The following is a 12,078-nucleotide window of genomic DNA, read 5'->3' on the forward strand; positions in this document are numbered from 1 at the left end:
TTATCATTTACTATGTTTGGTAATAACGTATTTATAGAATTTTGCTCATAGTAAAGCGCTAATCGATCGGATTCCACCTTTCATTACCATAAATAAATAGATAAAATGTAGAATTTTTCTATGATCCCAAAAGAGACTCATTTATAAGTACTGTAATTTAATTCTAAGTGAATAAAAAAAATAAAATAATTTTTTTTTTTTTTTTAGATTTTAATTTATAGTACTGAACTATTTGCCATCAATATTTACATTTATTTCATTTCTTAAGACAAAATCCGCCAACGTACCCATTATTAAGGTTGTGAATGTGACGCTTTTGACAAATTGCCAGTGTCATGATATTATAGAAATTTAATTCCCATAAATGAAGGGTTTATTACGTGCATAAAGATAAACGAAGAGAAATTCAGTAATCACCGAGATCGATTACACAAATTTTCAGTTAATATTTTAAACGAGATATGTTTAAAATGCTTCCCGACAGTCGATATTTCTTACTGGTCTCTGGTACGAATAATTCTAGAAATATTTTATCATTCGTCAAGGTACGCAAAGATTTGTGGAAGATTTCCGACTAACCATTATTGATTAACAAAAAGAAATGGTATCCCGCACTACTCTATTTACAACATAACTTTGAAATAATAATATTTTAAATCCATTCTCTAAGGTGGAACTACACAGATTTCACTTTCCGTTCCTTTGCTTCTGAATAAACCGGCAGTATTCTGATGTCTCAGTCATATGCGATTGCAGATTGCACAATACTTTTGAAATATTTTCGTTTAAATTCAGAATTTTACATAGAAAAATGACCTCAATTATATAACGTAAATGTCAACAATGTAATTAAAATTATATTACGTCGCAATATTAAAAAAATCATGAAAATGTATCCAATAAACAAACAACAATAATAATATTAGAATAATAATGCTTTATTATCTTCTTTCAAAATTAATACCATGAAAATTATAGTTATGTTAAGGGTCACATTACATTATTCTGATCGTATTTTGGAGTAAAACTCAACATCATTCAAAATTAGAACTAAACAAATATAATTAATTAAATGAAAAAATGATTTTTTTTTTTGGAATCAAAAAAAGATAATTATTAACAATAATTATTTTTCATTACTATCAATTAAAATAACCAATCATTTCATTACCAATTTTAGCACTATCAAAATTAGCAGATACATTTCTCGCGAGCAAGCAAGAATGCACATTCTTTCATTTATACTTAGTCCTGACAAAAACTATCTTGCCTCTCAAAAAAAATATATTATACGCTGTTAAATGTTTATATCTGAATCATTACAAATACATAATCAGAATCCAAATTCACTTCCCGTCTAGTTAAAACGATACTGATTACAGTTTAAAAATTTTTAAGTCTGGTAACCAAATCATTTTTTTTCGAAAAGTTATTATTTGAAACATTATTCATATTCCTAAGCCACATTAAATGATTTTTATTAATATTTACATTGTAAAAGAATTAATTGCATAAACACATTAATAATATTAAATATATATATGTTCATTGTTGAGGTTAAAAATCGGAATATTTGATATTTTATATCAAATATGAATATTTTCACAAATATTTTCTCCATTTTAAGGACTATTTTATATTAGTTATTACGTTTATATTATAAAAATAATTTAGATATTTTTATTTCATTAAACAGTGTTTCTAAAATGGTGGGTTGGCTATACTTTTCAGATTCTACTTGCAAAACTAAACAAAAAATATCCTTAGGAAATAGCAATTTCTCCTTCGTTCTCCCGCTGTCCGCCATTTTCATATTTTTATAAAAAATTTATGTTTCAAGTTCGGATAGAGGAATCTTACTAATATTTGGTAAGCGTCTTGATAATAAAGTTTTAAAATTAGCAAAGAATCAGGACCTAAAAACGTTCACAAATTGCATGCTAGCGGTCATGTTTATCTTTCAATTCGTTATATCTTCATAAATATAAGTTTTATAAAATCTATGATTTCCTAAAGTATAAAACCTTTTATTTTGAATAAAATGACATTTTATTTTTTTTAATCTTTTAACATAGCTTAGTTAGGACCGCAAATTGATGTAATTTTGTGTCTGTTTTCATGTCCACCACTTTAGGTTCAATTCGATTAAGTATTTATTGATTTTATTCACTGTAAATCGGTATCAAAGTAAGTTATATTTTTTTCACAATAATTGATCTAATAATTTGACAAATGAAACAAATACCTGGGATAATCTTATTAATTGTTTTAGAACATTAGGTGTATTTTTTTAAAAATAAACATTGACAATTGCTAAAAGTTATTAGACATATTCAAACTGTCCACCATTACAAATTACAGTTTCTCCAGTTTTTTTCTTAGAGATTGTCTTAACCGTTTAGAAATTCCGGTAGTATTCCTAATTTCTTGAAATCCATTTTGGATCATTTGTTGAAGATCCTCAATATTGAGTATTGAAGTTGAATAAACAATATGTTTCAAATGGCTCCTCAGGTAGAAGCCAAGAGAGTTTAAGTCAAATGATCGGGCAGGCCAGGGCAATGGCCCTCCGCGGCCTATCCATTTCTCATGAAAAGTTTCATGCAGAAAATCTGATAACAACTGAATGATATGTGCTAGAGCTCCATCGTAGTAAAGCCATATATTTCTTCTTAATTGTAGAGGTAGGTCTTCCAAAATAAGTGGAAGATTTTCGGTCAAATGATCAAGATTTTCTCCATTTATATGGCAGGTCACAAAAGATAGTCATGAAAAATACCTGCCCATACGTTCAGGGAAATTCTTTCTTGATGGCTACATTGTGAAGATTCTCGTCCCTCCCGATACGCTGGCTGTGATAGTTTTGAACACCATTGCTGTTGAAAAAAGCTCCATTTTTACATTGTTAACATGATCTCCAGTAAGTGTTTTATAATAAGTAGTTAAATTTCATTGGGAGAATTTATTACTTCATATTTTGGCAAACATACAATTTGATAAAACTTATATTTATGGTAATATAACGGAATAAAAGTAAACATGGCTGCCATTTTGTAATTAACAATGCTAATAAAATCCTGATTTTTTGGTAATTTTAAAACTTCATTACCAAACGCTTTCCGAATATTAATGTGATTCTTCTATCAGAACTACAGACAAAATTTTTATATAACAATAACAAAATGGCGGTCAGTAGGAGAATGAAAGATAAATTGCTATTTTTCTTACGGATATTTTTTGTTTAGTTTTCTAAGTAGAATTCAAAAAAGTATTGCTAGTTTACAATTTTAGAACCACTTTGTAAATGGATAATTAAATCTTTTAACTTAAAATGGCATTGAGTTAGGTAAATACCACAAGAATCACTCGTAGTAATCGCATATCTCACACGGTGATCCTCAAGAGTAAATTTATTTTTATTGGTGATGAATGCGGCAAATCTGAAATGTCATGATCAAAATATCCCAACTCTCACAATTTAAACTCTCTAAACCATTTCACATAATGTCTGGTCACAACAGTAGCCGAACCGTGAGCAGAGGATACCTACCAATCAAGTGATGGGCGTTCTCATTTCCTTCGCTATTACAAAGAAAAATTTTAAAATTTCATCTGTTACTCACGAGGCGCTTATTAGATTTTGACAAAACTAACAATAAGTTCACATAGTTTCATGGAACGACTTATAACTTAAGTTTTAGCTGAGATTGTGGACATAGTGCTCCGTCCATATTAAATTTTACCTATAATTCTATAACTCCCCGCTTAACCACACACTTAAAAACGTCTTACATTGAAATATTTTAAAATATTTGTGAGTTTAATTGTCAAACTCAGACAAAATGTTTCATATAATATATCTTTTGGGTCAACAAATCGAACAGCATTACCTTCTTTAATAGGTTTTATTATGAGGAACTACTTATAAAACATTCGTAAAATAGTGTATGATACAAGTAAACAACTTTTAACTGCCTGTGTAAAACATTCTTGTTTATCTTTGTAACTTACTTTAAAGTTCGGATTAAATTGAAATATGAATAAGATGTCTTTACAACCTGTCAACAAAAAGTAATCATTTAGTTAATATAAATTGTGATGGAAAATTCATATCATTTAAATTTTCAATAAAGAATTCATTAAACGATATATTTTTATGTTACAAAAGATATTAATATTTTCATTCGAAAATATACAACAAATATTTAGTGTACTCTTTTATTCTACATTATCTTTGTTAAAACGATACATATTACGACAAAATAAGTAGATAATACATAGTGTACATTAAAGAAAATTTTGTTAATACTCAAAGTGAAATTCAAAGTGTTTAAAATACATGTCTCTATTATTTTCTAGCCGATTAGTGTTTTGTTATAGTTGTTCTTTGTATGTTGCTCGATTTATTATTTAGCATAAAGTAAAATAATTTCCAAATCGGTTGATAAACTAGTATGCTTCGTTTGATACCTTCAGAGTAATACATATATATATTTACACTATATATTCACTAAATATTCTTGGTAGGGTAATTTACGGAGTGCAAAACAAAAACAACTTGGTTCTCTCCAGAATTTCATTAGTTTTCAAAATATTTAATAATGAAGAAATTAAACAGAGTATTAGTACAAACTGTAATTCGTTGAAAACTGCACACCTTTTTAGATCATTACAAGAACACATATTCGAACATCGCTTTTCAATATTCTTTTACTTTTCTTAAAAAAAAAAAGAAAAAAGAAAAAAAAATTATATTGATTTTAAATAATTAAAAAAAAATTAAATTTTACTTACATTTACGAAATTTTCAAAATTAATTACGTACAGTCCAAAAGGTTTTATGTGAAATGGTGCAGTGGACCTTATCATCATTATAAGTAACATTTTCTTAAACCATTGGGGTTTATCTACCCAAGAACACTCTCCCAAACACCTTCGCAGCCCATCGTACTAAAAAATAACATGGAGTTGTATAACTCAATGTGTAATATTAATAAATTCTGTTAACTTTAATGCAGCATTTAAATTTTTACCCATACCACAGCTTAATCTTGTGATAGGAAAGCAAAACTACTAAGGAATTTACTTTGTAAAAAGTTTAATATGTCTTAATTTTTTTTCAAAAATCAATCTTCTAGTCTTATCCTAGTTTTACTTTTTTCTATAATTCCATTAATTCTAACGAATTATTTTTTCGTTTGGGTTTTACTCCAAACGACTTTACGTATTACTAAAATTGGTAATATTAAACGATAATAAGTACAAAAGAAAGAATATTGTAGTAAAAGTTAAACTGTAAACAGATTGCTTCATTGTCCCACAATATATTTATTAAAGACAAATATTTATTTTTAATCGGGTACATTTTTGTAGGAACTTCAAGAAAATTATATCAGATATAGCCATTCCTTATATGTAAAGGCATGGGGATTGATATTTCCCTTAAAAAGGGAAATTATTCAAAATTTTATATAGTAGAACTATATAAAACTTCTGAGGGTGAAGGTAGTACACACACAACGTTGTTTAGAAAAACTGTTCTATGAGTAAATAGTAGAAAAGAATACCTAGAATCATAAAAATAGCAGATTGATGAAACACGTAGAAAATCAATAAAATAAAAAAAATAAATAAGAATTGAACTGAAAAAATAAAACAGAGTGGAAGTGAATGAAGAATTGATAAATGCACAACACGCAGCAGGAGCAATTACACGATGGAAGTGTACCCACGTAAATCTTCTAATAACCTCATTGTTGTCTAGGAGGTTTACCGCCAAGCAGTTAACGTGGTCGTTATAAGTAAAAAGTTGTGTTTTTTTCTTAACCTATGTTGAACTAAATATTCGTGGATTTCACTGTTTTCAACAAACCAGCACTTCAACTATACACCTCGCTAATTTGTTCTGAAACCGCAATATTATTTCAAAAATTGATTTGTGTGCCGTACCAGGCAGCTAGACCTTGTCAAAACGGTGCTGGAAATCTAAGAAGGCTGCCGAACAGTACCTCTTCTCGTCTAAGCTCTGGCTAATGACGTTAACAAGTCTATACATTAGCTCAATAGTAGAGTGACCGCTACCGAAACCAAATAGGTGATCTGGAATAACATGACTCTGCTCCAAAATACGCCACATCCTCCGAAGAAATAACTTCAAAAAAGCAGACAACAGGATGTATGTTGTCCGAAGGATACCGTTAAACAGGTGTGTTACGTACTTGATGGTTTGGTAGGAAGCATTAGGAAACATTAGTGATTAAGTCAAGCAAGGGGCTTTCTGGAAGTTTTACACCTTCTGATCACTTATGGAACCTCTTCTGAAGTCTTAATATGTAGACCAATAGAAATTGGGCAGTTCAACAATTCTTAGGTTTCCTCTCCTCAAGGACCCTACATATCAAGCTGTTGAAAGTCATCTCTCAAGGATGGAGCAAATTATTAAGCCTTTTCACAGTCATTCCGAGTCCACTTCCCATTCAAATCCTTCAAAAAGGAAACCAAGTTGTTCAAGCAAACGAAAGTTCATTGTGGTTCTCTATAAAAATTAGCTCTCTCTGGGAGAAGGGGGATAGATTCTTAAGTTAAGTACTGAATGACTTGTTTTAAATAGATTTAAAATGTCGTTTCAATTTAAGAGCATCCGTATTAAAGCATGTCCAATCTTCAGGCCTCCTGTAGGATTGCTGTTAATTACTAAGCCCCCTATTCGCAGCAATAAGCTTCATAACCTCTATCAGTACGCCACATTATCCTTTTCTTCCTTCTAACCTCGCATGTCAAGCAATTATCATCATTTCATCAGAACATTTCAGAGGAACAGGCGCCATCAGTTTTCCTTCTACCCTCCTATAGAATTGTTATCGCCTAGTCAGCCTCCTCTTGGCAGAAATAAGATCCATCTCTTCTCTTCGACAGCCCACTTCATACTAATCCTCACTTCTAACCTAGGGTGTCAAGCGCCAGTTAGCTTACTATATGAATCCCAATCTGTCTTGTTGTTGTAGAGGATAGGCGATGTCTTTTGTCTTTAGAGCATTGATATTACAAGCAGACCTTCAGAGATCTAGGGATTAGCAAATTTTTGTTATGACATTGGTGAGATGTCCTATTAGGTTACACATTGTCTACTCCAGAAACTCAACGTTGCAAGTTTTGTAATGCAATATGAAAGTTTTTCTAGTTTGTCTTCAGCAAACTATGGGCATAGTGCTCAACAGACGCAGCATAATACAGTGGATCCGCAATGAAACAAGCGTCCTGATCTCTAGACGTTTACCTACCCAATGACAGGAAATTATTATTAACCAAAACAAAGGAAGAAATTCGTTTATTCTGAGTTCCGATTGGAGTGATAATCTTCATAGCCAGCAGTTTGCTTTGTATTTGCTTCTGTTAATGATTTCCTTATATATTCTGCATCCTCTGTATTTGTAGGATGGTTTAGTAGGCAGAGCGCACAAACTGCCGATGTGTTCTATCTTTAGGAAAATCTTACAGTCTTACGGCTCTCAGCACTTTAACAAATCTGTAGGATCAAATGCACTAGTTTTTGTGTGACCATACTACTGATAGCACGTTCACTGGACCAAGCGAAGAGATCTTCTCTGCGATTTGAGTACCCCACAGTACTTTTTATCCCCTTGTACACATCCAGATTTTTCGAAATAATACATAGTTGTTTACGGTTGAATACTCTTTCGCTGTAGTGACACTTTTAAAACACCTTTCAATTAATTTATACCAGTGGATAACATGGGGCTTAATCGCTTTCTTTTAACGGGCGTATACGTAACCATTCTCCATCGAGAGGTGAATAAGATTTGATAATGGCAAACTTGGAGCAGAATGCTCTTATTCTTTAGTCACACTTTCAAACCTCCATTTCAATCAATAAGAACCCCTACAAGAAACAAGATTGGTAGGGTAAATATCTTCACCCAGCGAATGAAGATTCTGGTGCTGGTACAGAATGCAAATTGTTAGAAGCAATAGGAAAATCAGATATCTTCGTGGGACGCAAAACTGGCACCATCTTTCATTATATAGAAACTATATACGAGTCCGTGGTAAGAGCATCAGTTTCGTTGTTCGAGACATCAACCACATCAAACCCTAAATACACTAAAACGTTTGCGGGACGGGATTGCTTTCTTTTATCCCTTTCGAGAGCACTAAGGAAAAACGCTTTCTAGACGATATCTGATAATGACCACTAGTTATCCCATCATCTGCTTCAACTAGAAGCTGTTCCATATTCAACCTCCTCCCTAGGTTGTAGGATGACCAGAAATTGATTTAGAACAGAGAATTTGAAAGAGAAATAAATAGAGAAAAATCAGGTATGTGACACAATAACCTGTTGATTTGATCTATATACTAATCCTCATTCTAGGAACGCATTTTTAAACATAAATAAAAACCAAAAATACAGAAAAAAAATAAACAAATTTTATAGTCATTTTTTATCTCTTTAAATTTCCTTGTGTGTTATAAAAATATGAAAAATATTCCACAATATATGTAATAATATCTTTAAATGCAAGGTTTATTTATTAAAATGTATATTTTTATTGCTTTATTTTCAGTTTAAAACTGTTTTTTTAAATAGTTTTACGTCGAGTTCTTCAAGTCAATTAAGAGTGTAGTTGTGACAAAGTAACTTAAAACAATATCTGCATAGGTTTGGCAGGAGAGAGCCACCTATCTGCTGTTATAGCAATGGGGTTGACGATGTCGAACACACTATTTTCGTGTGCGGACGATGGGAAGAACATCTTATAAATGCAGGAATGATGCGTACCCGACCGGAGCAGCTCTCGGAGTGGCTCTTGGCTATGTCCGGAAACTGGCTTAATTTTGCAATATTTGCAAGAGCAGTCCTCAGAATAAAAGAAGATGATTCAAGACGACTGGGATACTTAGGGTTTCAGTTTATAGCAGGGCAGGGCGGACAGCCCCGTTCCTGAGAGCTCACATGCCCTGGTGTGCGGATTCGCGTGATGGAGCGGGGACTCCTACGGTTTTAACCCTTTTTCTTACCAAGATTTACCTATTAGTAGAAGAAGACATAAAACCTTATCTATTTTATAAAGAAGACATAAAAAAAAACTTCATTTACACTCGTTAATTTTAAATTTGAAACTTACCTCGTCAATTATATTTTGTCCATCAGTACAGTAAAGATAAAATAAAAGACATTCAATTGAAGCTATACATAAGCATCCAATTTTTATTAAATTATTATTACCCTGAAAATAAAATGTATTTATACTACAAATATAAAAATATTACACAACTAATAAAGAGCGTTTATTTTCTTGGAACCCTTCTTTAAATATAGTTTAACTTAAAATGATCCAGATTATTCAAATTGCATGACTATATTTTACCTTCTCATGTAAATTACAGACAAAAATAAATTTATATCGTGCTTTATTTACAATAATATAAAATGTAAACGTTAGAGATTCTTTATAAATATAGGCTCAGTATCAATATAAACAGTGATATCAATATTTTATCAAAAAAAATTACAAAAGTTTATAAATTTAAATAATAATTTGGATAAATGTGATTGAAAATCGTGATTGCGTGCAGTAATTTGGAAGGATTCTAACATTTAAATTAATTTATTTTTGAGCTGATATACATTTTTCTGCAGCAAACATAGTTACTTCCTTCATGGTATGTCATCGGAAGAAGATGAAGAAGAAGGAAGACCATCTACTCGTCCCAACATCACGGACAGGAGTCCGGAAAAGAGCCCAGCAGAGATGCGTCCTGAAAGGCAGCCATAACAGAAGTTGATGAAGAGCGTCTACTCAACCCCTCCTTTAAAACTTACATTTAAAATGAACTTAAATCAGCAATTGCGACTCCTCCGGAGAAAGGGGCGCATTGCTCCCTTCATATAGTTAGTGCCCTGTTGTGGCATACTCCTGCTAGCCTATGAAGCGTTATCACCGAAAGGACTTCAGTGGACGGTCTGAAGGGGAATTACGTCGGGAGGACAGGTTTCATAAGTCTAGCTTTCCGCGGTCGGCCCATAAGATGGGTTTGATAACGCTGGTTTAACAACGGATTGGAATGCAATTAAATCCATCCTTAAAAACACAATATATTAAATAAGACAAAACTTGAAAAATTAGACCCGTCACTTAAAATAAAACTTTAAATAAACGCCCGATAGATTTAGCCAGCAGCAAGGGACTCTGTCCAGGTTCTGCGATTCGTAGGAAGAAACTATAAACACCTGCCAACTTTGCATTCCATTCCTTTATGGTATAAAAAATTTGCAATTTCTATTCTATTAAATTTTTAGTACGCCGCTATTTAAATTTATTAGTTTTTATGTTTAGTTTGGTAGCACTATTGAGAACTAATATTATTAAACTTTTTATGTAATTTCATCTGAGAAAAAGTTTTTTTCTTTTTCCTTGCAATTAAGGTACAGAATAATAGTAAAATAAAGTTTTATATATATAATCAATATGAAAATAATCAATATCAATCAATAACCAAGGCTGAATCAATAATCAATATTGAATTCTGTCATAAGATTTTGAATATATATAATAAAGTAAATTATGAAATATTAAGCTTGCGACATTTATGACCCATCATTAAAAAAAATGCATCCCTTTTGTCAATAAATATGTTAAATTTAATTAGATTCGACAAAAGTACCCGCCACTAAACATTTTATTGACACACATATTTAAAAACTGGTACCATATAATGTCCGTAATATTTAAATGCTTTACCTGGGTGCATAAATACAAGTAGAGAAGCAACTGAAAGAAGATGCATTGGTTTCCTACTGTTATGCCAAACTGGATTAATTTGTTTACATTTGCCATATTCCTTGAACAGAACAGAAAAAAATAAAAATGTATGCTTTTAAATTGAATAAATTAACTCTTATTAATGTTACAAATTAAAACATATGTACACACCAAGCAAGAGATATATGCTTAAAGATGTTGCAAGTGAGATCCTTGTGTTGCACAATTTAAGCCAGTATTTTTACTGAATAAAATATTATAATTCATGTTTACCTACTAAAAATCAAAGAATGTAAACAAAAATGTAAGATTCATTAAAGTGCAAATTAGTTTTATTTCTATACTGACTCTTTATTGAACTTTTTGGAAAAACGTATATTATCTGTATATACAGATGTATGTATATATAACCATGGAAAATTGTTTTATATTTTCTTTGTAAATTTTAATCTATATCTGAACATTTTATTGCTTAGTCATACCTGATCAATAAAATAAAAGTAATTCGATAATCATCAGAAATTGATTGAAAAATAAATAATTAAACGATAAGAAATACCAAAATCCTTAAATCGTGAATTGCAAAAAATTAACTTAAATTTTTTTTTTTAATTTCAGATACATTAAAACAGTTCGAAAAATAATATCTCAATTTTTTTACTTTCGTCTATTAAAATAAAATAAAAAGACAAGGGAAACTTTACATTAAGTGAACTGTGAACATTAAAAGCTGACAACACAGTTGACTTTACCGTTACGCAGCTTACACACAAAACTTAACGTAGCCCGTCAGTGATATAATACCGCTCCTTATGATGGTAGGAGATACTATTAACGCAGTATACCCACTCACTTACTGGTATAAAGCATTTTTTGGGGAGGGAGTGCGATTTTGCAAATATTATTATTTTTTAATTATTAACAAATGTGCCTAAGATAAATAACACCTTAATCCTAATTAAGGTGTTATTTTTCTCAAAATACCTCAAGATAATGTGCTGACCTTGCTGTAGTGCCTCATCTCCTTAACTTTTTATGTTGAAAATTTAATGGCACAATAGTCCATATATAGAATGAATCTGACCAAGTTTGGTCAAAATCGTCCAGTACTTCTGGAGATATAAGGTGATTTAAAGTGAAGCAGCGAACACACTCGTATACGAACAACCGGAAAATTTCGATCCGGTTTTTTGGTATTTTGGGTTCCTTAGCTGTTAAAATGTCAAAATCTAGTGAAAACCGCATATGCCAAAATTGGACAGATTACAATACTTATCTTCTACAGCTATATCTG

At 31.1% G+C, this 12,078-nt stretch overlaps 1 long non-coding RNA gene across 1 annotated transcript; it reads right to left on the reverse strand.

Moving 5' to 3' along the window:
- Positions 1-3,932: 3,932 nt before the first annotated feature.
- On the reverse strand, positions 3,933-10,863 carry LOC142331314 (uncharacterized). The gene is made up of 3 exons (XR_012757957.1): positions 10,764-10,863; positions 4,795-4,950; positions 3,933-4,058 (listed from the first exon to the last, which is right to left on the reverse strand). It is a non-coding gene; the product is annotated as an uncharacterized LOC142331314 (long non-coding RNA).
- Positions 10,864-12,078: the final 1,215 nt, after the last annotated feature.

Source organism: Lycorma delicatula, chromosome 10 (assembly GCF_047948215.1).
Source record: "Lycorma delicatula isolate Av1 chromosome 10, ASM4794821v1, whole genome shotgun sequence".
NCBI classification, from domain to species: Eukaryota; Metazoa; Arthropoda; class Insecta; order Hemiptera; family Fulgoridae; genus Lycorma; species Lycorma delicatula.